General features: G+C 36.3%; 1 protein-coding gene across 2 annotated transcripts in view; it reads left to right on the forward strand.

Annotated features, from left to right (window-relative positions):
* LOC106868274 (protein PRQFV-amide-like) overlaps nucleotides 1-4,013 on the forward strand; it is a 37,752-nt gene extending 33,739 nt beyond the window's left edge. For both annotated transcript variants that reach the window (XM_052971785.1, XM_052971786.1), the window contains exon 2: nucleotides 3,864-4,013. The gene's annotated coding sequence lies outside the window, so the exon portion shown is untranslated. The remainder of the gene's footprint in view (nucleotides 1-3,863) is intronic.
* The last annotated feature ends 3,247 nt before the right edge of the window (nucleotides 4,014-7,260 follow it).

Below are 7,260 nucleotides of genomic sequence, written 5' to 3' on the forward strand. Positions count from 1 at the left end.
TGTGTGTGTGTGTGTGTGTGTGTGTGTGTGTGTGTGTGTGTGTGTGTGTGTGTGTGTGTGTGTGTGTGTGTGTTTGTGAATATGTACGTAGATAACCGTCTATATCTGCATTTATGTACATGTATTTATTTGCATTCTTTGTTATTGTTATGGAAGTGTTCGAATACTATAAAAGTGTGTGATCAAACTTTCTCTCAAAAACAGGAGTTTGATATCTTCCACTTTACTTTTCAAGTAGTTCCGAAAGCTGGCAAAGCTATCATTTAGATAAAGAATCTGTCAAAGAATATTATAGCTTTGGCATTCTGATCCCTTTTCCATGGATTAACCCACCAACCCATCACGTTGTGTGGAGAGAGATAACACTTACCTTCTCGTTGTCAATGATGAACTGCAATTGGAAGAGGAGTTGAACAAATTGAGGGAATAATAATAATAATAATAATAATAATAATAATAATAATAATAATAATAATAATAATAATAATAATAATACTAACAACAATAATAATAATAACAATGATAATTATGGTTTCAAATTTCGGCACAGGGCTAGCAATTTCGGGGGAAGGGCTAAGTCGATAACATGAACCCCAGTGCTCAACTGTTACTTATTTTATTGGCCCCTAAAAGATAAAAAGCAAAGTCAATCACGACGGAATTTGAACTCAGAACATAAAGAAGGACGAAATGCCGCTAAGCATTTTGCCCGGCGTGCTAACGATTCTGCCAGCTCACCGCCTTAATACTAATAATAATAATAATAATAATAATAATAATAATAATAATAATAATAATAATAATAATAATCATTATTATTATTATTATTATTATTATTATTATTATTGAGTGAGAGAGCAGTTCATGCTATCAAAGTGACGCTGGGGTAAAATATACGAAGCCCAATACACCCATCATGGCTACCCGTCTGATAAGGGTACACCAGACACAACCATACGTGCATCACAACCATACGTGCATCACAACCATACGTGCGCGACATGGTAATCTCATACCAAGATAAACAGCGCATGACCTCGCAGGTGGGGCCCAGTTAGAATTTTCTGCAGGTCGCGTAGCCTATCTTGCTCAAAAGGTCCCTGAATAAATGGATGTTTAAGGATGATGAACAAAGCACCCACGCCTCCAGAGGTGGATTATACAAACTCTAAAGAATTCTTCTCAAGACATGGCTATGATGCTCCATCGCTACTTCTGCACGTGATTATAGATACACATATTGTCAGCCACTAAGGGACATGCTCAACTGGTTAAGGTCAAACAACTGACAAGCAAATCTGTGGTATTGAGCAGAATATTTGCTGTAGCTCATCTTTTATACCAAGTCAAAAGAATGTACATGATAACACTTCCAATCAGTTAAGATCAGAAGTCATGGGAGCCACTGCCTGGTACTGCATCAGGGCAGTGGAACTGCATCAGAGCAGAAGGTACTCTTGTTATTATTATCATTATAATTCTTTCTGCTATAGCAAAACCTGAAATTTTGGGGTTGGCAGCTAGTCGATTACATCAACTCTATTTGTTCGACTGGTACTTCCTAATGATACTTTCGTTATTGACTACGGGGGCTGCAAATTAACAACAATAATAATAACGCTATCAGCATTAGCAATAAAATGAAGCATCAATAATAGCAAAGAATAACAGTATCAATACCAACCACCATGATATCAACAACAGCAACATTAGCAAGAATGATATCAGCAACAACAACAACTACAGCAACAACAACAGCAACAACATCAGTAGAAAAAGGTTGGTAGCAAAAACATCAGCACCAGCAAAAATGACACCAGTAACAAGAAGAATACCAACGAACACAACAACATCAGCAACAACGGAATCAACAATAAAGATCCTCCCTCATATCCAGTAGGGCCTCCTGCTCGGTTAGAAATGGTAATGAAATTCCCCTCAAATACACTCCGACATTTGTAAAAAACAGATATATTTGATAATGCAGTTCTAGACATCGCGAAAAAAAAATTAGAGGAGATGGTCATGGTTGGAATATACTTGATTATAGGCTTACTCAATCAGGGATTTAGGTTTTAAGTAACAACAGAAACAATAATGGCGATTAGAGCAAGAAACATTACAACAACAGCAACAACACCTTCATCAATGGCTGCAATGCATTAAGAGCAAACATGAAAACGTAAGGACGTTCCCCGTTGTTAATAAAAATACCAGTGGTTCCATCAGTGTCCCCCCCTACCAGCCTATCTATCCTCACTCTCCCTTAGATGCCGACATTTTGTTTATCTACTCCCGAACCGACCTTCACGCCTCCTACCGACCTACCAGACATTATAGATTTCATTGATTTCGCAAATATGTATGTATTTTTCGGTTATTGCCTTTCTCGGCTACAGCAAAGTCTGCGACACTGGCAGCAGCTATGATGAGAGAGCTTCCGCATACTAACTTAATCTGTTAGACATAGCAACCAATTATCCCGCAAACCTAGTAATGCTGTTATAGGGAAAAAAAGGAAAGTGATTGAACTATATACATCCGGACTTCGATATAGTACTCTTCAAACAAAGACGAGATGAATAAGACTGCAACAGTCAGGACTAAACTGGGGCTAACGACGACGGAGACATCAACAGCAACTGCAAAAACAACAACAAACCAGTACTAAGGATTTATCTATACGGTCGTTAGAGCATGTATGTATGTATGTATGTAGGTAGGTAGGTATGTATGCATGTATGTATGTATGCATCTATCTATCTTTTTTATCTATCTATGTATGTATGCATACATGCATGTATGTATGGATGCATATATGTATGAATGCATGTATATATGCATGCAAATATGTATATATGTATGCGTGAATGAATGTATATACCTATATGTAAGCATGCATGCATGTATGTATGTATGTGTGTATATATGTATGTATGTATGTATGCATGTATGTATGTGTGTACGTATGTGTGTATGAATGTAAGCATGCATGTACGTATGCATAAATGTACGTGTGTACCGATGTATGTACGTATGTATGTATGTACGCAAGTATGGATGTATAAATGCTTGTATGTATATATGTATGTATGTATGTATGTGTGTGTGTATGTGTGTATGCGTGCATGTATGTATGTATGTATGTATGTATGTATGTATGTATGCATGCATGTATGTATGTATGTAAGAATAACCACAAATCTAATTACTGATATTTCCAATGCATCTAATACATACGATTCAAGGTTAGGCAACAAATTGTTACGTGGATATCCTCTTCGGTCGTTATAAGCGAAAAACGCTGATGAAAATGCCCTCTATGGAATATATTTGTAAATGTATGTATGCGGGAGTGAGAGAAAGTACGTATCGAATTTACATCTGTATAATGCACGACAAAAAACAACTTTATCATCCAAAAGTGCATTGTACATAGTTTTGCACATTATACAAATGTTCAAAAATCAGAACGTTAGTGCATTGCATATAATCTGCTCCAAATACGTCTGAAATATGGATTTTTCATTTCCTTAATTGCTTCTGCTGACTATAGATTTTATTTGATTCTAAAAAGCACTAAGAACTTTATGAGAGGTTCTTCATATGTGGACAAGATGTACCCACTTTAGTGAAAAGGACATGACTGGACATTTCGCATTTCAGCACAATTTAGCCCTTCCTCTTCGAAACAGGGAGATTGTTAGCATGCCAAAATTTTGTTAACACACTTGGTTGATTGATCAATGTAGTTGCTACGAACATCCTTTGTCTTTTAAGATACGTAGTTCAATTTGAAAATGCACAAATTGATTCATATATTCGCTTTTCTTTACGTCTAATGTATAACCTTTTGTATACAGGTTACCACAATATTATACCAAATATCAATTGTTCGAATTAGTGCCGTTCCTGTTCAGCTGGAGAAGTGCTTCAACTATCAATAGTTCCAGAGATTGAAAACAGTAGTTTATGTGGTTATATGGCTAAAATAAAAGTAATTAAATAATGTGTTCTAATTGTTTTTATTCATTTTTTACATGTACTAGTATAAAGTACGCAATATACAGACATACTTTTCTTTATCTAAAAACAAAAAAAAAACTGCGAATTATACACGGGGTGGAGCGCATTATGTTGATTAATACATCACACACACACTAACAAACACACGCGTGAACATACACACATGCATACACACACACTAGTAGTTAGAGTATTGCACGCACGATCGAAAGTTCTTGAGCAAAATATTTCAGGTTTTCTCCGATCCCTTTCACATCTGACGTGTAGCACACCATGCACCAGTGAAAGCAATGTCAATTTGATAAGAGGAGTGACCTAGTGTATAGCACAAACATTTGACAACTATAAACAATTCATCTGTGTATTTGTTTAGCAATAAATCGAGGAAACATTCATCTGTAGTCTACAAAAGGAGAGTCCACAATATGCATATATATATATATATATGTATAGGTCTATATGTATGTACGTAAGTATGTATATATCTATATCTATCTATCTATATCTATATCTATCAAAATAAGCGACAAAGATATCCAGAGGTAATGCAGTACGATCGTTTCATTCAACTCCATTTAATTGAACAATGCTATGATTACATCGATTTAAAATGCAGAGCAATCCTCAGCTGCACAAAGACATAGAATTTAATTAAATTAGAAAAGATGGACACATTAGTATAATTATACCTAAAATCGCCAAGAAGTTAAGGAGATAGACAAAGAACGGGTTACCTCTACTGCAGCATATAGCTGTATGTAGCATATCTCTCTCTTTCTATCTCTCTCTCTCTCTCTCTCTCTCTCTTTATATATATGTGTGTGTGTGTGTGTCTGTGTGTGTGTGTGTGTGTGTGTGTGTGTTCAAGTGACATCTAGAGATTCTCATTGTAGAAAACACGTAGTAAAGCTCAAATGATTTGCAGTTTCACTTCGTTATCTTTATTAAGGACTAAGTCTGCATAGTAAAGAGTGGCCATGAGAGGAATGCAAGTAATCTGATATGGAGATAACAATGCAAATAAACAAATAAACACGCTTGCGCTTGATATATAAAATTTATATACATATAAACATGTAAGTATCTACAGGAATATATACAGAGAAAAACAAACCTGAAAGTATTCAGATGAACATTTATGTATAAACATATAGATGCAGAACAAATTTATATGGAATACAAAACATAGTATGTCAGGTCAGACAGCTGTTTCTGGGCGCTCGGAGTTATGTAATTGTTGTAATGTTGGCAGATGGAGTGGTGCAAAAAGTGAAGAATATGCAACCAAAAGTGGATGCATATAAACATTAGCGTAAATCCAGCTTCCATATTCTGGGTGGAGAGATTGAATTTTACCATTAAATTATCTGCATTATAATATGAAATGTCAGATGCCAATCTCGCCAATCTGAAGTTGTGGGAACTCATGGCTGGGCCTCCCACACGGGATAGTCAAAGGATAGAGGCCACACTAATATGGATTACTTCTTTACAGAGGTAAAATTGGGTTTGCGTAGGACTAATACCTCTGCCAAGAAAAAAAAAAGCAAAGTTACAGAAGCATCGATGACACTTCAAAGCCAACAGTTCTTGCAATTGCAAAGCCTTTCCTCGGCGTTAGGCCCTGAACTGTAAACCACATTGAATTCACTATCGAACGACGGAGGTCCACCACCACATCCACCACTTCAAATATCAACTGATTAAATAATACACCAACAATTCTCACTTTAAAGGTTTATTCCATAATCAGCTATAAAAAATATATACAACCGACAACTTCTTACTGAACTTAACTGCAGTTCTATTCAAAGAACTGAATTATAAGAAAATTGGTACACGACTAATGTCAAAGACGTTCTATAAAAGATGGGACAAATAAAATTTTATAGTTACTACCATTAACAAAACATAAACTGGAAATGTCTAGCAATAGTTTTATGTTGCAAATCAGAAAAAGAATCCAGACCTTTGGTTTATAAACTCTTTTTTACAGAATCAGTATAAATGTTGATAAGTAGCACATTTATCAAACGTAACCGACACTGGAACGAAAAATAATCTTCTGACGGTTGGTCATTTAAAGCATATAATATACAAATGTATGAATATTAGAGCAGTAAGTGACAGAGTTAGTAACAATAATTATCATTTCCTACATAGAAGGCGATGAGCTAGCAGAATTATTAGCACGCTGGGCAAAATGCTTAACAGCTTTTCGTCCGTCTTCACATTCTTTGTTCAAATTCCGCCAAAGTCAGCTTTGCCTTTCGTCTTTTCGGTGTTAATAAAATAAGTATCAGTTGAACTGGTATTCGACGTATCCCCTACCCCCAAGCCTCCTGACCTTGTGCCAAGATTTGAAACTGTCATTTTCTACAAAGACTCAAGGTTAAAAATTCTAGCGGTGTGAAGAAACATTGATTTAATCCGACTGTTATTCTACAGATACCCTCTTATAAGGCTCACACGTGGCTTAGTAGTTAGGGCGTTGCACTCCTAATCGTAACATTCTAGGTTAGATCCCTGTAGCAGGCGAATCGTTGTGGTCCTGGGCGAAACAGCTTCAGTTTACGTTGCTCAGTTTTACTCAGCGGGCTAAAATAAGCAATCCTGCAACGGACTGGCGTCCCTCTAGGGAGTAACTATATACGCTACAGAAATCGGGAACCTGGCCCTATAAGTCTATATGACTCAGGACGGGGCTTTATCCTTTATATTTTGAGACTCAGAAATGAAAGACAAAACTCACCCAGGTTATACATTTTAGCGGGGTGAAGTAGTTTCCGTTCAGTTCATTCAGCATTTGACAAACACTTTATTTATCAGTTTCAGAAACGTAAGGCAAAATTATTAAGGCTATTATTATTAAAGAGATAAAATAGACTTGATTTAATCTGTCCAGTATTTCACATGTATCATTTTTATCGGCCCTATGAATGAATGAAAGATAGTCAGTCAAACTGCAATTCAAAAGGCCGGGGTTTTTTTTCACTCATTGTGCTACACTAATTTTGCCCGAGGATCACGTTATGAGTACAAGCATTTATGGAATACTCAGCCATTTGTACATTAGCTTAATTCGCAGGTAATTCAGTTACTTGAACAGCTGAATGCTCATTGTGGAAACCGATGGAGGATACGTGAACTATCAGTAGTACATAGTGATTTCCCTCTTGATGATGATGATGATGATGATGGTGGTGGTGGTGGTGGTGGTGGTGGTGGTGGTGG

This window comes from Octopus bimaculoides, chromosome 11, assembly GCF_001194135.2.
Source record: "Octopus bimaculoides isolate UCB-OBI-ISO-001 chromosome 11, ASM119413v2, whole genome shotgun sequence".
Taxonomy (NCBI): domain Eukaryota; kingdom Metazoa; phylum Mollusca; class Cephalopoda; order Octopoda; family Octopodidae; genus Octopus; species Octopus bimaculoides.